This window comes from Rhinatrema bivittatum, chromosome 13 (genome assembly GCF_901001135.1).
Source record: "Rhinatrema bivittatum chromosome 13, aRhiBiv1.1, whole genome shotgun sequence".
NCBI lineage: Eukaryota > Metazoa > Chordata > Amphibia > Gymnophiona > Rhinatrematidae > Rhinatrema > Rhinatrema bivittatum.
In genome coordinates, this window is record NC_042627.1 from 52,716,703 (window position 1) to 52,744,116 (window position 27,414).

Consider the following 27,414-nt stretch of genomic DNA (forward strand, 5'->3'; position numbering starts at 1 on the left):
TTTACCTGCATCACTGATTGTGATGGAACTCAGAAACCTTGGTGTTTCCTGTGTAGGAAATTTCTCTGCAATCAGAGCATGAAGCCTGCAAAGTTACATCTGAAAAAATTCACCCAGAAAATGTTAAAGATGGGTTGGATATTTTAATTAAGTTTATTTTAATTTTTAAATTTCTATTCCATTTTTTATGACTGGACTGTCATGTCAAAGTGGATTACAATAAAGTTAGAACTTGCTAACAATGGAATACAATGAGGAGCAGATGACAGTGGGGATACAGTTAAAGGTATATTACAATAGTTACAGTTGAATTAAGGGGATGAGGGGTAGTATGTATAGATATTAAAGACTGAAAATTTATACATGTTGTATATATGGGTAAATAGCAAGGGGAATTGATATATTCTTAGAGTGTGATGCATCTCAGTTCAATCTGGGAAGTGAAATTGTGCCTAGAGAGCGATTATACCTGTCACATCAGCTAGGGGCCATTATAATCCTGTAGCACCTACCCGTAGAGTAAATATTGCTTCTCACTGCTGCCTAACATATTTTGCCTATGCCCCTAGCTTTCAGGCAAAGATTTCCTCACTTGGGGATATGAAGTATGCCTTTGGGAATATAAATGCATGATCTATAAAAAAAAAAAAATAAGGGCCCTACAATTACAGATTTATTGATAGATTTAAATCTTGATTTACTATGTATTTCTGAATCTTGGCAGGGTGATGCAGATTCTCTGTTCCTGAATAAACTATGTCAACCTGGCTATATGTATGGACATCAACCTAGGACTCATAGTCATGGGGGAAGGTTAGTATTGATTTATTGAGCTACCCTACCACTCATTCATTATGATTTTGCTTTTGACCTTGGCTGTGAAGGCTTAGTAATGCATTCTCCTAGTCTCTCTGCATATTATATTGCCTCTCTGGCTTTTCCTCTCTTTGAAAAACTTATGTATAATTGGAGACTGTAATATTCATAGTGATGAAAGCCCAAAACAGTATCTGGATGAGCTAATAACAGTTACCTCCTCTTTGGTTATTATGCAGATGATTGATTTCCTAACCCATATATACTAACACGTCCTTGTTTTAATTTTCGTACCAGAGGCTTTACTGAACTCAAACTATGTTCAGGATTTTTGCTTGATGAAAGTGTCCTTGTCTGATTATTTTGTCATTCAATTTACAGTAGCGGTTGGCAAGGCTGACCCAGTGATATCTAGCCCTATGGAAAATAGGTCTTATCATGGTCCAACTGATATATTAAAATTTGACTCTATGCTAAACAAACAAAACCACACTGGGCCAGAAAAAAATCCAAATACATAAATATGTAATACAACCTCAAAAAATCGAACTTGGTTGTCTCAATATGTTGAGGTTGGATTACATATGAACTAGGCTGTCTCATATTTTGAGGTTTGATTAAATATGTATTAAAATTTGAATCCTTGTTTTTAGATTCACAGAAACAGTTCCTTATGAATGATCATGAAGTGGTCACTCTAACTGAATCATTTAATTCCATTTTATCTTACATACTGGACAAGGGCACCCCATTAAGAGCCCACAAACATCAGAAGACAGCCCATGAAGTCCTGTGGTACTCAAAAGAATGAATGGTTGCTAAAAAAACAAATGCATTATGCTGATCGCATATGGCTAAAATGCCCTGTTGAACATCGTGAAGGGAACTACAGGTTAACATTAAGTAGCTATAGGAAATACCTCTCTACTGCTAAAAAAAAACCATATCACAGTTAGATTGCTAGACTCAGTGAATCATCCATGACTCACATAACTGCCAGAGAATTTTGAAAAATCTGCCACTGAATTTTCTTACTCTTGCCAGGGGCATCATTAGCTATGGGTACATAGGGCCCTTGCTCAGAGTTTCTTCATTGGTGCCCCAAGTCTCTGCGCTCCCCAGAACATTAAGATTTTTCTTTATGGCCTCTCCTGCCTTTTATTCTTCCGCCTCCTTCATCCCGTTTCATGAATGTAAGGGAGTTGCTTCTTGGTGCCGATGTGGTTCAGTGAGAAGTTATTTGAATGATAGGGTTTCTGTAGATACAGAGTCCTGCAGGTCAAACAACTCGTCATCGAACCATACTGGCACCAGCAGCAGCAGCAGCAGCAGCACAGAGTGAGAGAAGCAGCTCTGTTAGAAGAGCCAGATGGGGAATGAAGGGGGGGCAGGGGAAGAAAAGAAAGGCAGGAGAAGCCACAATAAACATCTTGAAGTTCCAGGGAAGGAAGGAAAAAAGGTAGGGGTAGGAGAGGCCAGAATAAACATCTTGAAGATCCTGGGAGGGAAGAAAAAAGGCAGGAGAGGTCACTATAAACATCTTAAAGTTGCAGGGAAGAGGCAGCCGCTTTATGCTAACACCGAAGAGCTTTAAAAAGAACTACCTGCGACTTCTCCTGGCCAGCCTCAGACTCAACTTGTGCACCGCCAGAGACACTGAGCAGCCTCCTGCTGCTTTCTGGTTTTACCAGCTCTGGGACCCAGAGCTGAAACTTAAGTTTAAGAACAGGCTGTCTTGATGCTTTAGCATGATAGAATTACCAGAAGAGGCCTAGGCTATAAAAACATGAGTAGATTTTGGAGGAACTGGGGGGGGGGGGGGGGGCATTGCCCCCCATTCAAATGCAACTGACCTACAGACAATACCATAGAAGAGGTCCGGCAGGACTGCTGCAGACTCCATCCCATAGCGGTGGAAGAAGAAGTCCAGCAGTGGCCGAAGAAAAGGCCCAGAAGAGAGGGAGGGGCCCTGAGAGGCAGAGTGTGAATGTATGAAGAAGAGAGATCTAGTGAGTGTGAGACAGCCTGTGTGTGTGTGAGGGAAAGAATGCCAGTGATTGTGAAAGAACCTCTGTGGGTCAGTGAGTGAGTGTGAGAGTCTGTATGTGTGTGAGGGAGAAAGAGCCAATGAGCCTGAGAGAGTCTGTGTGGGAATATTTAAACCAGAAAATGTGAGAAGCGTGTGTGCTGTATGTGAGCTTGTGTGAGAGAGAGAGAGGAGTGTGCATGAAAGTGAACATGTGTATGTGTGTGAAAAAGAATGTATGTTTGGGGTGGAGAATGTGTGTATATGAGAGAGAGCGAGAGAAGAAAAGGTTTGGGCACCCTCTCCCTCCCCCATAACTAATCCACTAGACTCTTAGGGTGAATGGAAATCAAAGGTTTCCAGGTATGGAGAGCAGGAATACAGTTTTTATCCCTATTAGTTTCAATTATTGGGTGTTATGTGCCTGTTTTGAAATATTTTATTGGTGTTTGGTAAATTTTAAAAAATGTTAATGAGTTTTTAATTATTGGATGTTATTTATTTATTTATAACTTTTATATACCGAGGTTCAATTAACAGAATTAATTATCACTTCGGTTTACATTACAACCTCTATTCATCAGCTGTTTTGAAATAAGAAATAAAATAGAGACCCCTTGTGTGAAATTTACTTATGATAAACAGTGGAGTTGCCATACGTGAATAATAAAAAATTCACTTTCAAAAATTTGAAATTGGACTATGTGATTTTTCTGCACCTATTGTGATGTACTATTGAATTTGGGTGCAATTTTTGCTCTTGTGCTTGTTGGATTTGAAATAAGATATGCCATGATGGGTCAGACCAAGGTCCTGGTCTGATAGTGGTCTGACAGTGGCCAGTCTGAGTCATAAGTACACAGCAGATCCTAAAAAGTAGATCTATTTCTTAATCAGGCCAGTGGAATCCAATATAATTGGGACTCTTTTTGTATCTTTCTGCTACATTTTCTTGGTCTCTGCATCTCTTGGTACTTAAGGATCTTGTTCTCCAAATGATCCATAGAATAGTCATTGGGTACAGACACCTCTATCAGCAATGCTATTCTTGAGTTTTTCTCCTTCTTTGTTCTATTCTGTTAGGGTTTTGTTCCCAGTGTTTGTTTGGTATATTGATGTTATAAGGTTTATTTATTTATTTTATTTTAAATTCTTATATACCGACATTCCTGTATGTCATACAGATCATACCGGTTTACAATGCAACAGAACAGTTGCGTGGTAACGATACATTGAACATTAGAACATATGAATGAAAAAACGATAACAGCTTGATCACAAACAATTACAAGTAACAAAATGAAAACGGGAAAGGATTAACAACTCGGATGAAAAATAAACTTCGATACAGAGCAGAAAATTAGACATCGAGTACCGTATAGGACCCAAACTGGACGTGGGTTAGGTAGGGATGAGTTCAAGAATGGGAGCTGATTAGAGGATGAGGAATATCTGGGTAAAGGACCCGCATTGAAGGGAGCTGGTTGGGGAAAGTTAGGTCTCCTGTGTAGAAAGTGAACGGCAAATCTTCTGTTGAAATTATGAGAAAATGGGGGTTGCAAGTGCGATGGACACTAGTCTAGGGAGACATTGTCCTGGAATCGGGACGAGGCTTCCTCGACAGCTTAAGTCTCAGGAAAAGCTTGACTGAAGAGCCAAGTCTTAAGTTTTTTCTTAAAGGTCTGAGGGCAGAGTTCTTGCCTGAGATCTGGGGGAAGCGTGTTCCAGAGGGCGGGACCTGCTGTCAAAAAGGCCCGCTTTCTTAATAGAGTTTTAGCGGGGGGAGCATAAAGAGACCCTTTGTATGCTCTTCTGACAGGTCTTTCAGAGGAATGTGGGCGAAGATGGGTGCTTAGCTTGAGGGGGGAGATGTTGTGGATGTCCTTGTGGATCATCATGAGTACTTTGAAAGATATCCTGAATTTGATGGGTAACCAATGAAGTGAGTAAAAGATGGGAGTGATATGATCTCTTTTGTTTGCATTGGTGAGAATCCTTACTGCAGCGTTTTGAACCATCTGCAGTGGTTTGATGGTGATCGAAGGGAGACCGAGAAGGAGGGAGATGCAATAGTCAATTTTGGACAGGATGATGGATTGCAACACAAGGCGGAAATCTTGGAAGTGAAGAAGAGGTTTCAGTTTTTTCAGCACTTGCAATTTGAAGAAGCATTCTTTCGTAGTGTTTTGCACAAATGTTTTTAGATTAAACTGACCGTCTAGCAAGACCCCTAAATCTCTGACAGAATGTGAGTAGTTAATTGGTTTACACAGTTTTCAATGAATAAGCTGTGTCACCTTGTTATGCCTTTCTGTATACAGGCTTCTGACATCAGCACATCACATCTAGCAACAAGATGTATAACTGTTTCCACTTCTGTTCCACAGAATCTGCATTTGTGTTACGATTCTGGCTGCGAGCGCCGCGACCAGACCCTTACCTCCGTATTCCTGGACCTGTTCCCACTTCTGTTGGCCTAGTTCATGTCCTGCCTCTAGGCGCGCGTGCGCGCCACTTGGGCGCTTTTCTAGGCCGTTTCCTGCCAGTGGTGACTCCGCCCAGTTCCTGAAGTCAGATGCCGCGGCCTTGATAAGTCGGCCGCGGACACTCAATCTTGGCCTTGCAACAGGCTACCAACCGGTTCCCTGTTGCTCTGTGCCCCGGAGTGAGCTGCCTTTGGAACTCGCTTCATTCCTGCTTGCCTGCTACAGTACTTGCTTGGTTCCTGCTTGCCTGCTACAGTTCCTGCCTGGTTCCAGTATCCGAGTCTTGCTACAGTTCCTGCCTGGTTCCAGTACCCGAGTCTTGCTACAGTTCCTGCCTGGTTCCAGTACCCGAGTCTTGCCACAGTTCCTGCCTGGTTCCAGTACCCGAGTCTTGCCACAGTTCCTGCCTGGTTCCAGTATTCGAGTCTTGCTACAGTTCCTGTCTACTGTTCTAGTCTGGTTCCAGTTCTCAGTCCTGCTCATCAGCCTGCCCGCTCCAGTCTCAAGATCATCAACTCGCCTAAGTCCCAGTGGCCGGCCTCCTCCCGGGGGGGGCTTCAGCTTCCAAGGGTGAAGCCTCACCTAAGTCCCAGCGGCTGGGCTCCTACGGGCTCCTCCCGGGGGAGCATCAGCTTCCAGGGTGAAGAGCACCTCTACGTCCTGCCTGAACATCTACCTCCCGGCCTCCAGTACACCAGAGACATTGAATACCTTTCCCAGTCTCTTGCAGGTCGGCCCAAGGGTCCACTAAATTGAGACTCCATAACAATTTGTTCATTTTCAAATCTTTTCTATACTAGCTGAGAACTATCTTGTCTGTAGTCCACTGACCTGTGCTGCAATTATCAATCTTTCATCTATAGGTGTGAGTTCTCCTTGCCTTAGCCACTGATGTGCCAAATCTTAATCCACATGGGGTTTTGGCATTATGATTCTCTTTGTATGTTCTGTGGATTATTTTATTGTACACCACCTAGAGATGGTTTATGTAGGCAGCAGATCAAATTTTAATAATAAATATATCTTCAGATATTCTTCAACAAGTGATGGGGGAATTTAAATCCAATCCTCTCTCATTCAGCATGTAGTGAAATAAAACCACTCATGACGCTCAGTGCAATCAGCTGCTGGGCTTTGTGCAACATGTGAACAGTAGTTCAATTAAGGAAAAATATTGCTTTTCTGCACAACACCTGTAGCAACCACAAAGACAGTGGATGTATTTAACTTTGACCAAGAAAAGGTTTTTGCAACTCATGACTTTGTTGATTGAAGCAAGAAGCTGGGGATGATTAGCACTGATGGGGCATCATTAATGCTTGGGAACAAATCAGGATTTGTGGGCTCAGTGAAAAAAGAAGCACCTCACATTGTTGTCATTCACTGTATTCTTCATCAACATGTGCTTGCCTCAAAAATGCTGCCCCCAAACATGAAGGCTATCACATCCAATGCCGTGCAGGTTGTGAACTGTACACAAACTCTTTCCATCAATCATTGCCACTTCCAATTCTCTACCAGGAATTTGGCTCAAAACATGATGCACACACAGAAATTCACTGGCTCTCATGACATTAAGTTTCCACTCAGCTCATGCAGCTTCAAATGGAGGTTGCCATATCCGCCCCGCCCCCCAAAAAAGAGCAGCTTCTGTGGAAAATTGAAGAATCATGATTTTGTCGTGGGCCTGCATTATTTGGCAGACATTTTTTCTCCTTTGAATGATCTGAATCATTTGATTCAGGGGTCTAATATGCCAATAATAGATACTGGGGAGAAATTGAAAATATTTCTAGACAAGTTGCACCTCTGGAAAAGATGGTTGCAGGAGGACAATTATACAAATTTCTCAAGGTGAGGAATAGCTGAAGAAAATCTTGCCAAATCACCTTAGAGATGAAATTCTGACACATTTGACAACCATGAAAAATGAATTTCAAAATTATTTTTGGCTCAGAAGAGCAAAAGCCTATGCACAGATCTATAATTCATTCTGCATTAATTTGGACAGTGCTGATGATGCTGATACAGCAAAAGATAATTTGATTGATTTGAGAGTCAAGGAAATGGTGAAAAATTAGTTCCAGAAAAAGAATTTAGAAAAAAATCTTGTGTTCAATGATGGATGGATAACCTCCTCTTCCCAAGTGACCTCTACAGACTCTCATCCCATTTGCGAAAACATACCTGTATGAAGCAGGGCTTTCAAAATTTCTGGCCATGAAAAAAAAAGTCCAGAAACTGGTTATATGAAACAGATGATAAGCATGTTGCTGTATCAAAGACAACCCCTTATTTTCATACCTTGGTTGTTCAAAGCATCAGCAACCATTCTTTCCTGCATTGAATTTGATTTCTTCCTGGTGAGCCAGAATAAAGCATTTGAAAATACAATAACTATCCTGAACATTTATTTTTCTCTAATCATTACTGGAGCCTTATGAAAATCTATAAATGTGGTTTTAGTGCATGGGTCACACTGGAGGATCTGGAGGTCCGTAGGTGCAAAAAGGTTAAGAACCCTCAAGTTAAATTAAGCAAAATTTTCAGTCATCAATATTGCCAATCTGCTTTGACTGAAAATTTGGCCAAAAATAACCAGTTAAATGATTATCTTACCCATTCAGTGGGTCTTTCGAAATTGACCCTAATATTACATAATTATAGCATACTATATAAATATACTCAAAATCTTCTATAAAGAGGACACGTAAACTAAAATTTGACCCCTAAAATTTCCCAAATTTAGAATAAAATTTATTTTAAAAATTTAAGTTCTTAATAGGTAGGGAGGAGGATCCACCCTTGATACATCTAGAATATTCCCATACTAGCCTGGGAAAACCAGCTGGAAGGAGTGCCATTGCACTCTAGCATCCAGTGCTACCATATCAGCAGAGTCTTGACAACACTGAGTGTGAGCACAAGGGAGGTACAGCAGAGGAACATAGAAGGCCTTTGTCCATTTCACTAGCTGATACTAAAAATGGGATACGGGATTTCAAAGAAGAGCAACCTAAATAAGAAACACATGAGGTATGGAATGAATTCTTTCCAACTTGGCCTAAATAAGATAAATTTGTCTTTGATGTAAACGCCTGTGGCTGTGTAAGAAACCCTCCTCAGATGTCAAATCTAAATAAGGAATCTTTCATTCCAGATTGGAACTGGAAATGCTGACTGAGAAATAGTGTCTGCCTGACCAGAGTTCTCATCACCCAGCTGTGTGAGCAGTTGCATAGATGCCCGGGTCTCCATATAAGCTACCCTTACAGCTTGTTTACAAGAACCTCTATCCACAACAGAATGATAAATATCTCTCCATCCATGATGTTTTATTTCTTTTTTATGTACTTCACCGACACCCAAGGTATGTGAAGCTCCCCCACAGGAGCATCTCAGTATCAAGACTTAGGTAGTCTATAACCAAAATGGCCTTATATTTTATCTATTTAGGTGACAGAAACATTTGAACTGACTTTTCATTTGCTTTACTGTCCTCCATAATAAAGCTAATTGCTTAGAGAATTCTGATTTCAGAAAGAGTTTTTCCCTTTCCCTGTCTCTATGGGTCTCTTCTTCAGATGTGACATCTGTTTCACATCTGGAAAAGGGACCCTATGTAATCTTGAAAGTCAATTGATTACATGTATTGATGATTCCTATGTAGGTCTAATAAAAAGTATCACAACTTACATAGTTGTAAATCTGTAGGGTTGTTTCAAGTGGTGGAGCTGCATGTGTCCATATAATTCCTTCTCCTCTGGAAGACGGCAAACTTTAGAGCCTTTCACAAATTTCAATTTGCATTTATCTACCAATATGCTTTTGTACTGGCTTCTTGTTTAGCTCACAGAATGAGATTTTTAATCAAAAAATTAAAAACGGAAATGAAGGGGACAATTATTAAATTGCCCATACTGGTGCAAACACTGCAGGTAGTTTTTACCAGTGAAGTATGCACCAATAATCACAGAACCCCCCCCCCCCCTGAAATTTGCAGCTGCATTTTCAGTGGGCAATTTTTATAGTCACAGCTACGTGCATTGTTATCTTCCCTGACCTAACTCCGCCTGCGGGAATACCTCTGCAGTACGTCGGTAAACGTTTGTGTGGTGTGGAACAACATGTGTATTTTCATTGGCTCAGGGGGGTGGACGATTTCCAGAAATGGCTTTTTGAAAATTATTCTCCCCATGAATTGAGGTAGAGATAAAACTAATGACACTAGACTTTAGGAAAAGGAATCCTGATCTATAGTTATTGTAATGAATCATTTCCTATTGGCTACCTCCCATATTTCTACACTTGCTGTACTAGGTGAGTGTATTCTTATTTTTATTTTCCTGTGGAAGGAAGAGTGATGTTGAAATAATCTCAGAATTGTCTTTCTGAGTCACACCTACATTATGGTTTCCTTGTCAGTTCAGTATAGTTTGGAACATTTCCAAGTTCCTGTTATTAGTGAAACACAGAAACGTGATGACAGAAAAAGACCATATGGCCTATCTAGTCTGCCCATCCAATCCAACTATTCAGCTTTACAATTCCTACCATTCCCTCAGAGATGCCCAGTGCTTATCTCATGCTTTCTTGAATTCAGATACTATCTTTGACTCCTCCACCTCCACAAGGAGGCTGTTCCATGCATCCACCACCTCTCTGTAAAGAAATACTTCCTTGGATTACTCCCAAGTGTATCCCCTTTCACCCTCATCTCATGACCCCTTGTTTCAGAGCCTCCTTTCCACTAAAAGAGGCTCACTTCCTGTGCATGGAAACCTTGGAAGTATTTTAATGTCTCTATCATATTTCCCCTAATCTGCCTTTCCTCAAGGGTAGACATGTTTAGATCTTTAAGTCTGTCCGCATATGTTTTAGAATGAAGACCATTGACCATTTTAGTAGCCACCTTCTGGACCAATTCTAACCAATTTAGTCCTTTTGAAGATGCAGTTTCCAGAACAGTAAACAGTATTCCAAATGACTTATAAAGGAGCAATATCATCTCCTTTCTTCTGATTACCATTCCTCTACCTAGGCAGCCAAGCATCTTGACTTTTGCCGTTGCCTTGTTCTCCTGTTTGGCCACCTTAAGATCATCTGATGTGATCATCCTCAGATCCTGCTCTTCTTTCATGATTAGAAGAATTTTATCCCCTATATTGTACCTCTCCCTTGGATTTTGCTGCCCAAATACATGACTGCATTTTTAGCATTAAATCTTATCTGCCACACTCTAGACCATTCCTCGAGCTTCACTAGAACCCTCCTCATGTTTTCTACGTCTTCCTGGCTATCTATTTTGATGCAGATTTTGACATTATCTACAAAATGAGAAACCTTTCCTGACAATGCTTTTGTAATGATGCACATGAAAATGTTGAAAAGAACTAGTCCAAGGACTGATCTCTGCGGCACATGATTTTTAACTCCCCTCTCCTTGAAGACACCTCCTTTTACCACTACCTTTTGTCATCTCCCAAGCAACCAGTTTATAACTAGGTCAGTCAGTTTAGGGCTCATACCAAGCGTGCTCATTTTATTTAGAAGTCACCTATGAGGAATTGTGTCAAAGGCCTTACCGAAATCCAAATACACTACATTTAGTGCTCTCCTCTAATCCAACTCTCTGGTCATCCGATGAAAGAAACTGGTCAGATTCTTCTGACAAGACCTACCCCTGGTAAAACCATGCTGTCTCAGATTCAGTAATCCTCCATTTTTTTAACCTTATATTTTATTTAAAAATTTTAAGTCAAACACCTTGACTATAATGTTACAAGGGATCATTTTTTATTTATTTAAATAAAGAAAATAATCAAGAAGAAACAATTAGATGTTCTCTAAAGATTCACTCAAGAACACAAACAAAAGACAAAAGGATGGGGAAACAGCAAGGCAAAAACAAGCAGCAATCGCAATTAAACAATCACCACCAACACCTAGACAACCTCCAATGCCTAGTTCAGAGCTCATCATCCAGCACTGACAAAATGGCCCTAGGAGAAACTGCCTTTTATTTCTCAGAAAGGAGGAGGGTCCAAGAAAACTGATGGACATCTATACACCACCAATCACACCACAGGGAACACTGCTGCATTTTTCAAACTCAGCGCCATTTCTTTTTACCTCTGGTTATACCACAATTTGGGGTAGATTTTAAAAGGAGCGCACGCAGCATACATGTGCACGCGCTACCCGGCGTGCGCACATGTATGCCCAATTTTATAACTTGTGGGTGGAGGCGCGCGCAAGTTATAAAATCAGGGGTCTGCGCGCGCAAGGGGGTGCACAATTGTGCACCTTGCGCATGCCGAGCCACGCTGCCTTCTCCCGTTCACCCCCTCTAGCCCTACTCTAACCCCCACCAACATTTATATCTTACCTTTTGTGCCTGCCTCTGGGCAGGTGCAAGTTGCGTGCACCGGCAGCCTGCCGGCACACAATCCTCCGACACAGCAGCAATGGCCGCTCTGTCAGAGGCCTCTGGCCCCACCCGCCCCCGGACCGCCCCTTTAGTAAAGCCCCGGGACTTACACGCGTCCTGGGGCTTTGTGCGCGTCACCGGGCTTTTTTAAAATAGGCCCGGCATGCGTAAGACTGGTTACGCACGTAAATCCTCCGGATTTATGCGCATAACCCTTTTAAAATCCCGGCCCTTTGGTTTTAACTTAGGTTTTGGCTCACTTTTTGGACTTACCATGGATTTTTAACACCAATCCGATTTGCATAGCGTTAGTTTACTACATCGAGCGAGGCCACGTGTTTTTAATGCATGTTTATTTTATTTATATTTTATTTATTTAAGTTTTTTATATACCAACATTCAAGACGATAGTCCCATCATGCTGGTTCACAAGAAACAGGGGTGCAATTATAATAAACTTAACAACTTGAACAATAGTGCAGAAAAAAGCAGTTACATGTAACAAGGAAATATAGAACTTGGAGAAAGAGGGAAAATGAAGATCAGATAATTACATATAATAACATTGTAAGAGGTGGCTGATAATGATATTGCTAGCGAAGTGTGTTGATTGATTGAAGTTAAATAATGTTGGAGTTAGGAAAGGTGTGGTAAGAAAAAATGGCACTAAAATTGTACTCCATTTTTTGCGTGGGTTTTATTACATCAGTCCTCTTAGAGTGTGCTGTGAAAGTGGGGGGTTAGACAAAGTCCTGCAGAACCCCAAGGTGGATTCTCCAGCAGAGGGTAGGGAAAACCTCTAGGGTACAAGGTGCAGGATGAAAGTCTTAATTATGGACATTATCTCAGAATGTAAGTTTGATGGATGTAAGTGCCAAAATGTCCGATGGGACACTCAGGATGTGTGTTCCAAACATCAATAGTTATAAATTGGCACCAGATGCATTTCCTCACTGTTACATCTATGTCCTAATTCAAATCCAAATTCAGCTTAAACTGTGTAAATATCCCTCAGTGTTGCAAACTCTAATACTTTACTCTCCAACATAAGGAGAGTAAAGTACCCAGATGGAATGGGGTCTCCTATTTATGACCTTCTCATCCACCACCAATTCCTGACTCCATGCTTTCCCCCTTGCTGCACTGTATGCTTGGAAAAGATTTCCTGAACTGGTGTGTCATGCTCCATCTCTTTCCTTATTTAAAACCCACCTAAAAATCCATCTTTTTGAGTCTGCTTTTAAATCTTAATCCCCGATTGTCCCACTTACAGCCTCATTCATTTTTAACCATTGTCTTAATAAATGAAATTCCCAAAGTCTCTTATGCCCTATATGTTTGTCTTGATTAGATTATAAATTCTAAGGAGAAGGGACTGTCTCTAATATGTTTTTGACAGCACTGCGTACGTTGAGTAGTCTTATAGAAGTGTTAAGAAGTAGTAGTAATAGTAGAAGTATTAACTGGAATTGGATCTCTGCTTCTAAAAGGAAAAAATACCTGAGATCATAGATAGTTCTCCAAAATCTCCAATCCTTTCATTTCCAGTGGTGGTGGTGGAGGGGGGGTTGTCATCTCCAGAGGAAACTCTTTTCAGATGTTAACCAGATCATTCTGGTTGAAAGTCTTAAAAATCAGCATAGAAAAGAAAACAAAACTCCTCTCTTTTCCCACTCCTGGGCAGAAAATCTTCCTTCTGAAAGCAAAAGACAAATCACATAAAAATCTCCAAAAGCTTCACAAAAAAGAGAAGTTACCATATTCCATGGATGGGGTGTGACATGGAAAATGTGGGATTTCTCTTGTCCTAGTCCTTCCCTGGAGAAAGGGTATTTCTCTCCCTGAGCGGGCCTAGGAGAACCAGGAAAATGAGAATAAAGTTAAAAACGCCTTATAACTATTCAGAACTTTAAGACATGCTTACTAGCCAGAGTGTGAACCAGAAAGGTGCTCATGTCCCATCCTGTGGAGGCCTGGAGCATGAGGATCCACAAACACAGGAATAGAGGAACAAAGAAAACAGATCTTTCTCATTCAAAAACTAAAACACAAAGCCATGCTGATCTCAAACTTCACCTGCTCTTGAGCAGACAAGCGACGAGCACTGTAGCAACCTCACAAGGGATGCTGTGGCAAAGTGGTATGCTCCATTCCTAGTTCCTTACAGATCCTAAACTAGAGCTCAGTCCTAGTGGCAATCCCAAAGGAGTCTAGGGTGCAATAAATGAAAATGCTTCCAGTTGTGACGTGAAGGATAAGAGTCAGTTCAACATGTGTAATGTTCAATCAGAGGCTGTTAATAAAATTGTCAGAAAAGGTTATAGGGCACCAGAGAGCACTATGGAATATAAAGAAGTTATTCAGACAAGCTTACTACTAACAGTCTGGGAACATTCCTATCCATGTTCATCTCCTCCATAACTGTCTCTTGGTCTCCCCCTCCCCCCTTTACTCCACTCCCCCTAATGTATGAACATTCGTCAAGTAACATAATTAATTAATTGCTATTGCTACAGACCCTTTGACTCCCTTTTATTCCTGATCGTTTTGCATATGAGTTGATGTTATAAATGGTTACCGTGTTGCCTGTACTTTCAGTTAATTTGTTGAACTGTAAAGCGTTTGCTAAGTTATTGTTTTATGTAAACCGAGGTGATGTGATACACGTGCCCCGGTATATAAAAATCTTTAAATAAATAAATAAAATTGTTCCTGTTGACTATGTGGTTGAGGGGGAAGGGGCAGCCTAGTTATTTATTTATTTATATTTATATGCTGCTAATGCTGGAGCCTATAGCGGCTTACAATAAAACATATATAATAATACCTAGCTGATAAATCACAAACAAATAAAACAGAGTAGTGATGCTGCACAGCTCCATCAACTGAATTAGCAAAATGCTTGAATGTTTTCAGTAGGTAACTATTTGTAATGCGACACCAGGCATTCTGAAAAAGATTGTGAGCTTGGCTATCTTGATTTAGAGGTGAGGGGAGCATTCTTTTTAGTACTAGCAGAATTACAGTAATTGTTGGAAATGGGGGTCTAGGTGATGATTATTCTGCTTCTGGTTCAAAATGGAGCAGAAAGTTCGCCTTAAAGTAAGTTTCCTCTGTATCTGCTTGAGTCTAAACCTTATTGTTCAATCATAGAGATACAGTATTTTCACCTTGACCATATACCACTTTGAATTTTGAGAAGAGTTCAAGTTCCACAGGTAACTAGCTATAGCTGCTGGTGGCTTACAGAGCTCAGCTCAATAAAATTGTCCTCATCCCTATCAGGGATAGTTTAAAATAGGTTTCCAGTTCAACCCTTCATTCTGATTCTGGTGACTAGTCATCCATAAAATGTCATATTTACACCACTGCAGGTTATTCCTGTTTAAGACGATTATTCCTAGCCACGAAATCAGATAATTGTTCTTTGAATGTTGTCACTTAATTATTGCACATTCCATAAGTATTTCTAAGTAATAACTATGCATGTCACACTTCCTTTGTATACGTCAAAACTTGCAGATCTCGAACCAGATATGAGGAATTCAACTCACACCACCAGTTGTTCAGTAAAAACAGTTGACAACATATTAAAACCACGACCTACATTCCTAAGACATCCCAGATGACGAAGACAGCTGCATGGCAGGAACTCCTCGAGTTTAAACATTCATTACCCTAGTTAACATCAGTGTTCCCAATGAGCCATGCAAATGCGCAACCACACACGATTTTAATGCCTCCTGCTGGTTCTCCGCGCAAGCCAAGACTCAACTGCTTTCCATTTTCTGGTTCCCTACAGCCAGATCTCCTGCCTCCTGCATCTCATCAGCTGAGTCTGTCTTGCAGCCCTGCGGAGAATAAGTGCAGTTTGCCTTTTCTGTGGCCAATCAGCTACATCCTCACTCTTGTGGCCTCTTAGAGATTTTTGAGCCTGGAGCTTGCGTCTGAAATTGGATCTCGGTGCTTTCTGTCTCCAGGTAGGGGGAGTGATTTGTGTGTTTCTTTGTGTGCTAAGAGGCAAGGAGGCATGTATGGTTTTATTATTATTATTTTGAGATATTATGGTTATGGTATGGTTGTTGTATGGGGTTTTATTGTAATTCTGTTTTTGGAAATATGTGGTATGATGGTTTAAGTGGGGTTTTTTTAAATTAATTTATTTATTTATTAAAATTTTCTATACCGGTATTTAGCATGGCCGTCATATCGGTTTACATCATACATATAACAAAATTAAAAACATATAAAAAATGTTATCATAAACAATAGAACAATATTGCTAAAATTTAACTTCTTATACATTTTTGTAATTAAAATCCTAAACATACAAACACATAGTGTGGGACATTCAGCAGACATTCTTACTCATTGTCTTTTCCAGATGGATTCATAAATATTCAAGAACCGTCGCCTTCATTGAATGCCTGGTGAAACAGTCAGGTTTTAACCATTTTTCTAAAAGTTGCCATATTTGTTTCTAATCGCATCTCGACATGTAAAATGTTCCAGATTTTTGGGCCAACCAGAGATAAAGTTCTTTCTCTTACTGCCATTAGTTTTGCTGATACCATTGAGGGAATGGATAAGAGACCTTTATTGGCTGATTGTAAGTTTCTTTGAGGTGTATGTAATCGTATTATGGCGTTCAGCCATTCCACCTTTCCCCCGTGTATTGCCTTATGTAAGATGCATAGTGACTTAAATTGTACCCGCTGTTCAATTGGTAGCCAATGAAGCTCCTTAAGTATGGGAGTGATGTGTTCTTTTCTGTTTGCGCCTGTCAGTATTCGTGCCGCTGCATTTTGCATTATTTGCAGAGGTCGGATTGTAGAGTATGGTAAGCTGAGCAACAAAGCACTGCAGTAATCGACTAATGAAAAAATTAAGGCCTTAAGTACTGTTCTGAAGTCTTTTGACTTAAGTAGGGGTTTTAATCTCCTCAATATCAGCAGTTTATAGTACCCTTCTTTCGTTTTGGTGGCTATGTGATTTTTGAAGGTCAGTTCTTGATCTATTTGAACACCAAGATCTCTAATTGATGACATCGTGATCTGGCAGTTTTCATAATTAAGTGTCAAATTACTATTGTTTGGTGACATTTTTCTTTCAAGTACTATTTTTGGAATTGTTTTTTATGCATATTTCATTTTCTGACAGTCTTTGTACTTCGATTTTGGAACTGCATTTATTGTAATTCAATTTTTAGAAAATCTTTGTGTAACAAATATAATAATTTATAAATGCAGATGCGATAAAAGGGAAAAAGAATGAGGTGGCCAATGATAGGGTAAAAGACAAGGAACAAATTCTGGGGAAGGGGGAAAAAATTGGGGCAAGATATGAGGCGGGAAGATATGCTGGGGCAGATGCTAGGGATGTGCTGAACAGCAGAATATAACACACCCAGTCAGCACTGCGCATACCTTCTCTCACCGCCCTTTCACACCTTTACAAATAACAGACTCCAGCCAGCAAGATAACCATCTGCCAGCCACCTAGCCAAATCCTGTTTAGGTAGCCCTCTGCTAACTAAACTAGCTCCCGCCACCGGCCAGCAAGGAGCCACGCCAAGCCAAGCTGCCCGATGGGTTGTCCCCAGTTGAAGCCCCTCAATGGCAACCCGTCAAGCCCATCTAGCCATAGCAAAGCTTGGGCGAACCGTCCCCAAAGCTGCAACAGTGAACAACTTGAACAGAATAACTTAAGGGCGGGAGGGAGGGAAACAGCACAGAAGGCATCGGCAGGGCAAAGGGAGCGTCAACCGATGCCCCACCCTATTTATAGACCAATAAAGCAGGAGGGTAGGCTATCTAAAAAAGCCGTTTAGGCAACAATGTAGATTAGACGCCAAAAGTTGTCCAAGGTTGAGCTTTATTTGAAAGGAGACATATATTTTAAATTTGTGCCTGACTCAGGCTGAGTTTCGCCCCACTCAAGGCTGCCTCAGGGGCTGTATATGAATGAACACTATGTGAACCAGAAAATTCACATGAACTTAGTGCGCCAAAAATCATGCAGTCTTGTGGTTCGGGTAAAATAATAACTGCATGATTTTTGGCGCACTAAGTTCAAGTGAATTTTCTGGTTCACATAGTGTTCATTCATATACAGCCCCTGAGGCAGCCCCGAGTGGGGCGAAACTCGGCCTGAGTCAGGCACAAATTTAAAATATATGTCTCCTTTCAATTAAAGCTCAACCTTGGACAACTTTTGGCGTCCACCCTATTTATTTATTTATTTATTTATTTATTTATTTATTTAAAGGCTTTTATATACCGGAGTTCATGCACTAGTGCATACCACTTCGGTTTACACGGAACAAGGAACAGAAAATTACATCAAACAGATTGAACAATTAAACAAATATACAATTACATCCAACAATTGGGTATAAATAACATGGCTAACTTAGTAGGAACTTAGAGTTAGAGGTGAAGGAGAGAAATAGTACCAAGTGGTAATAGAACAATGTTAATAGCTAAATAATAAATATAAATAGTAAATACAAGTTCTTATAATAAATACAGGTGTTTACAGATTACAGTCTTCATGAAAAGTTTACGTCTACAGAATAGGGTTAAGTAAATAAGAACTGGCGGTTATTTCTATAGGAGTGAAGACTTCAAAAAACTAAGGTTACATCTGGATTAAGAGGTATTGGTGTAGCATGTTCAAATATTTAATGATTTGGAATTGTGAGACCAAGGATAAAATTAGGAGTTGTTTGATATGATTATAAAAGCGAGAATGATTCAAGTTCTGGGATGTGGTTCTGAGCTAGACCTTTAAGTGTAGGCTTTTGTAAAGAGCCAGGTCTTGAGTTTCTTTTTGAATGTTCGAGTACACGTTTCGAGGCGAATGTCCGTGGGGAGGGCATTCCAATGAAGGGGGCTGGCAGTCGAGAATGCACGTTTCTTGAGTGAGGACTTGGCTGAAGGTACGTGTAAGGTGCCTAAGTATCTGTTTCTGATTGGTCGTGAAGACTCGTGTAGGCGAAGTGGAAGGCTTAGATCTAGCGACGTTTGTGAATGGATGTTCTTGTGTGTTATAGTTAGCTATATTTATAACCTTCTTACCTGTTAAATGCAGCGCCCCAGCCATTAAAGAGGAGCGCGAAGGGAGGGATTCAAACCTCCTTTCTTCCCCTCTCTCTCCCCTCCCTGCCAGCGTCGCTCTCGCACGCATGCGTTAGGTCCGGCAACCCGAAACTGCGGTCGGCCCGCCCTTTCATAATACACCCAGTCAGCACTGGGTGTGTTATGAAAGGGCCATAGACGCAGGACGGCTAGCCCATCCCGCGCCCCCCCCCCCCCAAGATGCGGCACTGTTATCCCTGCAAAATACCCTTTCCAAGGCCTCTTGGATGTCATTGTTAAACAAGTCCCTACCTATGAAGGATAAATGAACTCCATCAGAGCGAAAATAGCTCTCCAGACCATCCCATGTCCACTCATGCTTAATATGCCAACACCTCCATCCGTTCCATCCAGGTTCCTATTTGTTGATTTGCCTTGGTTCTACAACGCCCCCAGCAGCACTGACTCCTTTCCGCAGGCCTTGGAATGATGTCTGACCAGCATATGATCACCTGAGGCATCCAAATCAGCAACATTGATAAGTCCTTCCACATCATGCAGATAAACTGCTTCCCTTGAATTTTACCCCAGTCGTTCCCTCCCAAATGCACTACCAGCACGTCTGGCTGTGGCTTGGATCTCAGTGTATGTTGCACCAGAGGAAGGAGTTCATTCCAGCGCATCCCTCGCCGCCCAAGCCAGCGGACGGCCACACCATGCGCTACCAAACCCAACTGAGTGCCATATGGCCACTGTTCAGCGTGCTTGTGCGCCCATACCATGAAAGAATGCCCGATGATCCAAGCCTGACAACCATGGGGCCAAACATCTATAAAACAAACAAACAATCGTTAGTGACCTGTCACTGTCCCCTCTTAACCCTGCCAGACGTATGAAATAAATGCACTAGATCTCCATCTTCCAATTTTTTTGTATAACCCTAAAAGAATGGGTCCCATAGCACCCCCAATCTAACCCTATTTCTTTCAAACTGACTTTGAGGACCACTTCAAATTGAAAAAGCGTCAGTGGACGCCGGTCCCGATGCACCAGGAAATGACCCTCTCCTTTCGGATGCTGTGTTAAATATTTGTCTAGATTATCTACTGGGCACATATTCAGACCAGGAACTGCTGTCAAGACCAACTTAGCCCCTCTACCCTCTTGGTCAGTTTTCAATCTAGGGATAGTGATCCTTACCACCCCCTCCCCTATCTGGACATGTCGCCACTGCAACCCAGTGTCCTCTGCCCCTTTACTAGCCCTGGCTACTAATTCCCCTATTGTAAAAGCCCCAAAAAAGGACTGTTTCATATTCGGAGAAACACACAGTCGTTGCCACCCCCAAAACTGCACCAAAATGTTATGTGTAATAGGACGTCTCTCATCCTTCTTAATCCCTATGCCCCTTGCCCAACCTGCTAACAATTTACGTACTGTAAAGCGCCCTACTGGGTAACCGCAGCCGTGCGCCTTCATAAAGAAGGAAAATCCTGTCAGCTGACGTGCTACTGCCGCCTCTCACCTCGCCTCTTGTATGTAACGGATCAATTCCACATCATGCAATGGACCCCAACACCATCCTCTCACCCGCAGAAATTCCACTACCTTGGATGATCCAGCCAGGTAACTCGACCATGTTGAAGGAGCTAATGATGCCCGCAACAACTGCCAAGCTTTCGGAAACCGAACTTCCATAGGGAATTGGGCACGGGAGCTCCACAAAGGTCTGCTGAAGGGGCCAAAGTCCTGAACAACCACTTGAAACGAGAGAGAGCATCAGCGATTTTGTTAACTATGCCGGGAACATGCCGCGCCCAGGCTGTAACATTCAAACACATACATCGTAACACAAATTCTCTCAACAGTTCAGAAACCATTAAACATCTAGCCGATCTCCTATTGATCACTTCCAAAACACCCAAGTTGTCGCACCAGAATACCAACCTCCGATCATGCACCCTATCCCCCCATACATGTAGTGCCACTACAATGGGAAACAATTCCAGGAATGTTATGTTTCTTGTAACCCCACTCTGCACCCACTCCTCTGGCCATGCTGCCGCACACCAAGAGCCCTGAAAATATGCTCCAAATCCTTTCCCCCCTGATGCATCTGAATACAGCTGTAACTCCTGACTGGTAACTAGTTATTTCTGCCATACACACACCCCATTAAATTTCTCGAGGAATTTTTGCCACATCTTTAAATCCTCTTTTATGCCCTTGACAATCCTAATTCTATAAGACAGCTTACGCACTCCTGCCATTGCCACAGACAGTCTCCTTAAAAATACTTTGCCCAAAGGAATTACCCTGCAGGCAAAATTTAGACTTCCCACCATTGACTGCAATTGCCGCAAAGTCAGCTTATGACAACCCAACGCTCTGTCTACCATTTCTTTCAAAATGATGACCTTGTCCACCGGAAACCTTGATACTCCCTCTACCGAGTCTAATTCAATACCCAAAAGAGTCAGCCTGGACTGCGGTCCTTCTGTCTTATTGTGGGCTATTGGGATACCAAACTTGCCTGCTGTATCCAAGAATACTGAAAATCCTTCAATCCCAAGAACAAGAAATCATCAAGATAATGCACTATGTTACAACCCTCCCCCCCCCCCCCGACTTCTGTTCTACAACCCAGTGCACAAAGCAGCTAAACCTCTCAAAGTAAGCACACGAGATTGAGCAACCCATTGGCAAGCATCTGTCAAAATAAAACTGCCCTGTGAACTGAAATCCCAATAAAGGGAAACTATCCAGATGTATGGGAAGAAGGCAGAATGCCAATTCAATATCTGCTTTGGCCATGAGTGCCCCAACCCCACTCTTCACTAATATTCGAACCGCCGAATCAAATGATGCGTAGGACACCAAGCACAATTCTCACGATACAAAATCTTTGACCAAGGTTCCCAATGGGAAGGACAGGTTATGAATAAGCCGGAACTTCCCCGCCTCTTTTATAGGAATAACCGCCAATGGAGACAATATCATATTCTCGAAAGGTGGTTCTTGAAATGGACCCACTATCTACCCAACGCCCGCTCAGCTTCTAATCTGCTAAATATCACCTGCTGTCCTTTGCGCAGCGATGTCTTCTCCTTCTTGTCACAACATCCCACCCTTCCCGTAAAAGGGATCCGAAAACCATTCAAAAACCCCTCCTCAATTTTCTAGCCTCCTCCTCCTTCGGATAGCGCTGCAGCCAAGGTTCCATAGCCTGAATCAGCACTGGAGAGGGGGCCATCTGAAATGCTTCACTTTCCAGCTGCCAGGGCAACATAACCTCCGCCCCCTTGAGCTCCCTTCTTCATACACCTGAGGGCCGGATGCGCAGCTCCACAGTTCGCGCACACGTGTTTAAACTTGCAGTCAGTGAAGTTGCATACTGACCTATTGTATTTCCAACATACATCTGACAATCCACCTCCTGGCTTGCCTGCACCCCCTGGGGTGGTCCCTGGTCAAAAGGGCCGCATGCCAACCCCTCCGCCACTTAACATTTGCCCTGTACTATTCCCTCCTCCTGTTAGCCTATTGGACATCTGGGTAAGCCATGCTGAGTACATGCTGAGTACCCCAGGACATAAATTTGTTTTCTTCCATCCTGTCCCGGAAGTGCTCATCATAATTGAGCCATGCCCAACCCTTGTAATCTTTATGCTCCACTAGTTTTGTGGACGCATAAACTATCATCGGACCATACTGTGACGCATCCTGTCGCCCTACCACTCATCATTCTAAGGAAGCACCGCATCCAATTCATAATGGTTCTTGGCACCTTACGCTGAGGCCTCTGTGGATGCTTGTGACCCTTCTTCCGTCTCTTTTTTGTGTCCGCGACGACCCTCTAGCAGTTGGAAAATATCAATATATCTCCTTTTCCTAATTTTTCACCGCAAAGGGCGGGAAACATCTTCCCACAGTTCCAACGATGTCACCAAAGCTGGGGCCCCCCTGTTTACGCCTTGTGCAACCCTTTCACCAGGTGCCCCCAAAGTCTCAACAGAGTCAGCCGATGAAGTATCAGATGATGATGTGGATGAGGAGGAGGAGCTAGATGAACTCGAATCCTCTCTCCTGCACCTACGCTTTAACTTGCCGCACTTCTTTTCACTGTCCTTTCTGGCTTCTCCCGCTATGCGCCCCTTCAATTTCGCTGACCTCTTCCCTGTCCTATGCCCTTCCCCCTCAGCCTGTTTATCCGCTCCACCCTCTTTATTGTCCTCACACTCCTCGAACCCCTTTAAACCATACTCACTTCGTGGCATAGGGGGGGCACCATCTCACCCGAGGTTGCCGCTTCAGACTCATCTGTCTCTCCTGTCTCTCTACCCACTGCTCCCTCCTCCTGTGCCACTTGTGGCATAGCTGCAGTCTGCCTCCGCTGCCTGTCTGCCACTCTGCTGCTGCCGCTTCTCAGTTGGTACAAAAGAGGGGGGCGCCACAGGACCTTGAACCGCACCAGCAGGCCGTTTTTGTGGGTAACCCCAGTCGCTCTGTAAAATATAGGGAGACACCGCAGAACCAGGAAACACACCCGCAGGACGTCCTTGTAGGTATCCCTGGTAATACGGATCTCTAACTGGAACTTCCCCCCCTGTAGTAACCCCTGCTTGGCCCGGCACACTCTCCACTACAGCGCGGAGGGATATATCCCATGCCTCTCTCCCATCCACCCGAACCCCATCCCGACTGCACGTAATCTGTATATCCCTCATCCTCTTCTCCCTTTACCCCATATCCTTCGCCATGCCTTTGCCACCCTTCCCAGTGCGCTGGAAAGGAAGATGCACCTTCCCATGATACCCTTGCATGGCTCGATATCCCCCTTTTCTTCATTCCCAAAACTTCCCGTCTCTCCCTAGGGTCTATTCCTGGCCCCATACCACTAGTCCCTGCTCTTGGTGCCTCAGTTCCTTGGAACCCTGCTTCCTCAATCTCTTGTGCAGTACCAGTTCCTGAAAGCTCCCCCATATCATCGACCCCAGATCTTCGTGCGCCTACTAACCCCTCGCTCGCTTCCAAGCCTGAATCTTCCACCACCGAATAAGGAATGATGGATCTGCCTCTCCCCCGCTGTTGTCCCAGTACTCTGAAACTCCCAACCATCGCTCTCTTATATCCCTCGACTGTGCCAGCCTCCAACTCCTCACCCCATGCCTCGGCTCCTCTGCTCCCACCACTTGCCGCGCTGCCTGTGGAGGTGAGGGATGCACCCAAAGGCTCCCCCACACTATTCATTCTTCCCTTCCCTTTCCCTGCCTTAGCAGATGCTGCCCGGGACCCACTGGCTACACACAGGGATGCCAATCGCTTCCTTTTTTGTTTGGGCCGAGATACAGGCCACGGACAGAGTGCTTAGGCTGCATATGTCGGGGCACAGCTCCCGACCCTCCTACCCCTGGAACTTCTCCTTCATGCTGGCTTCCTACTACCGGCTCTCTATCAGAGCCAGAATCACTGCAGGCACCTTCTCCTGCAGCGTCTGCCATGATTCTACCACCCAGTAACTAAACCCACACTCACTGCGCTCAAACAGCACAGCAGGCATCGGCAGGGCAATTGACTCCCTGCCCTATTTATAACCTTCTTACCCATTAAACGCGGCGCCCCAGCCAATAGAGAGGTGCCACGAAGGGAGAGATTCAAACTTCCCAATCCTGCTCCTCCTTTCTTCCCCTCTCGTCCTTTCATGGATTACAAGCTGGTTAAAAGACAGGAAACAGAGAGTAGGATTAAATGGTCAATTTTCTCAGTGGAAAAGGGTAAACAGTGGAGTGCCTCAGGGATCTGTACTTGGACCGGTGCTTTTCAATATATATATAAATGATCTGGAAAGGAATACGACGAGTGAGGTTATCAAATTTGCAGATGATACAAAATTATTCAGAGTAGTTAAATCACAAGCAGACTGTGATACATTGCAGGAGGACCTTGCAAGACTTGAAGATTAGGCATCCAAATGGCAGATGAAATTTAATGTGGACAAGTGCAAGGTGTTGCATATAGGGAAAAATAACCGTTGCTGTAGTTACACGATGTTAGGTTCCATATTAGGAGCTAGCAACCAGGAAAAAGATCTAGGCATCATAGTGGATAATACTTTAAAATCGTCAGCTCAGTGTGCTGCAGCAGTCAAAAAAAGCAAACAGAATATTAGGAAGGGAATGGTTAATAGAACGGAAAATGTCATAATGCCTCTATATCGCTCCATGGTGAGACCTCACCTTGAATACTGTGTACAATTCTGGTCGCCGCATCTCAAAAAAGATATAGTTACAATGGAGAAGGTACAGAGAAGGGCAACCAAAATGATAAAGGGGATGGAACAGCTTCCCTATGAGGATAGGCTGAAGAGATTAGGGCTGTTCAGCTTGGAGAAGAGACGGCTGAGGGGGGATATGATAGAGGTCTTTAAGATCCTGAGAGGTCTTGAACGAGTAGATGTGACTCGGTTATTTTCACTTTCGAATAACAGAAGGACTAGGAGGCATTCCATGAAGTTAGCAAGTAGCACATTTAAGACTACTCGGAGAAAATTCTTTTTCACTCAACGCACAATAAAGCTCTGGAATTTGTTGCCAGAGGATGTGGTTAGTGCAGTTAGTGTAGCTGGGTTCAAAAAAGGTTTGGATAAGTTCTTGGAGGAGAAGTCCATTAATGGCTATTAATCAATTTTACTTAGGGAATAGCCACTGCTATTAATTGCATCAGTAGCATGGGATCTTCTTAGTGTTTGGGTAATTGCCAGGTTCTTGGGGCCTGGTTTTGGCCTCTGTTGGAAACAGGATGCTGGGCTTGATGGACCCTTGGTCTGACCCAGCATGGCATAAATCATAATAAAGAGATGGAGTGCAGATGCGGGGAAGAGGGTCAAAAGACAGAGAGAAGACAGAGGAGGGGGACAATGGAATGGGAAGAAAAGAGAAAGTGAGCTTGGGGCCCTAGTGACAGCGCTACAATAGAAAGTGTAGAAAACTGCATTTTGTAATTGTTTTCCTACCATTTTATTCATTCTGTATATTAGTTTGACAACACATGTACAACTGTCATGCCAAAAAAGTTATCTGAATCTGATAAAGGATCCCCCACTCTCCCTACCAAAGTTATGTGCTCAATAGTAGTTACTCCTGGGGAAATTCTGTGCTACTGCGGAATGCAGAATTTGCGCAGAATTCCCCCTTCCCGCAGATTTCCTCCCTCATCGCCTCGCCGATTTTCTCCCTCACCAGAAGAGGATTCAAAACCGGATGTGCACTGACAGCGGCCATCAAGAGAGTGGGGGCATTGCAGTATGGCAGAAAATAGCAGAGGAGACCCTGGCATGCTGCGAACGGCGCGCCCGGGCCTTCATCTTCGCCGCGGAGTGCATCCCGCGGCATGCCGGTGAGAGAGAATGTGTGTGTGAGAGAGGGGAGAGTGACAAAGAACATGGTTGGTAAGAGGGGAGGTGGGGAGGGTGAGAGAGAGCAGGAGGGTGTGACAGAGAGCATAGGAGGTAAGAGAGGGTGGGTGGAGAGATGCTTGAATGTGGGTTTCAGAGAGAGGGAGCATATATGAGGGGAAGGAGAAGCCAGTGAGAGAGAATGTGTGTGTGTGAGAGAGGAGAGGGGGTGTGGGGGAGGGTGAGAGACAGCTTGGTTGGTAAGAGGGGGAGTGGGGGGATGCTTGTGGATTTCAGAGAGGGAGCCTATATGAGGGGAGGGGAGGGTGACAGAGAGCAGGAGGGTGAGAGAGAGCATGGGAGGTAAGAGAGGGGGCTGGGGGGATGCTTGAGTGTGGGTTTCAGAGAGAGGGAGCCTATATGAGGAGATTATGAAGTAGTGCGTATGTGTGTGAGAGATTGGGAGCTCGTGTGTATGTGAGGGTGCTAGCCTGTGTGAAGGGATTGTGTATGTGAGGGAGCCTGTATGAGGGTGTGTGTATGTGTATTAGAGAGAGGGGGCATGTGTGTGAGAGAGGGAGACAGGGGGAGCCTGTTTGAGGGGCAGTACTGAGAACAGGGTCAAAGTCTGGGACTGGCAATAGAGTGGAAGGGGAGAGTGGAGGTGAAGGGGAGAGATATTGGCAGGTGGAGGAATTGGGGCCTGAGAGGGCAAACTGGTCAGGGGAGTAGGAGAGCGAGTGGAAGGGACACTCTTACAGTGAATTTCTAGGGAAATTCTGCTCAAAATATTTAAATTCTGCAACTTTAACAACTTTTTTCTGTAATAATTAAAAATGTAATTACTTAAAGACTGTCATGTAAATTGTGTTATTTTGACCAATATAAAGTTTGCAGAATTTTCAGTTTTTGTGTGCAGAATTTCCCCAGGAGTAAGTAGTGCGCGCGCATGCACACACATGTTAAAAAATTTCAGGAACCACGAAGGGGGGAAGGGACGCAAAATGTGGGGGAGATCCCCCGAAATTATGCACTCAACTGAAAAGCAAACCTACCCATATACTCGAGTTACTATTACTCTCTCTCACCCGGATCTCAAGTCTCAGCCTCTACCTGCTGGACAGGCAGCCCAAGTTGCCTGTTGCTATAACAACAGTGGGTTCGTGCTAGGAGCAAGCCAGCGA

The 27,414-nt window shown here is 43.2% G+C and overlaps 1 long non-coding RNA gene across 1 annotated transcript; it reads right to left on the bottom strand.

Annotated features, from left to right (window-relative positions):
* Positions 1–5: 5 nt before the first annotated feature.
* LOC115074937 lies at positions 6–27,365 on the bottom strand. Its single transcript, XR_003852383.1, has 3 exons — positions 27,286–27,365; positions 13,259–13,454; positions 6–99 (listed from the first exon to the last, which is right to left on the bottom strand). It is a non-coding gene; the product is annotated as an uncharacterized LOC115074937 (long non-coding RNA).
* Positions 27,366–27,414: the final 49 nt, after the last annotated feature.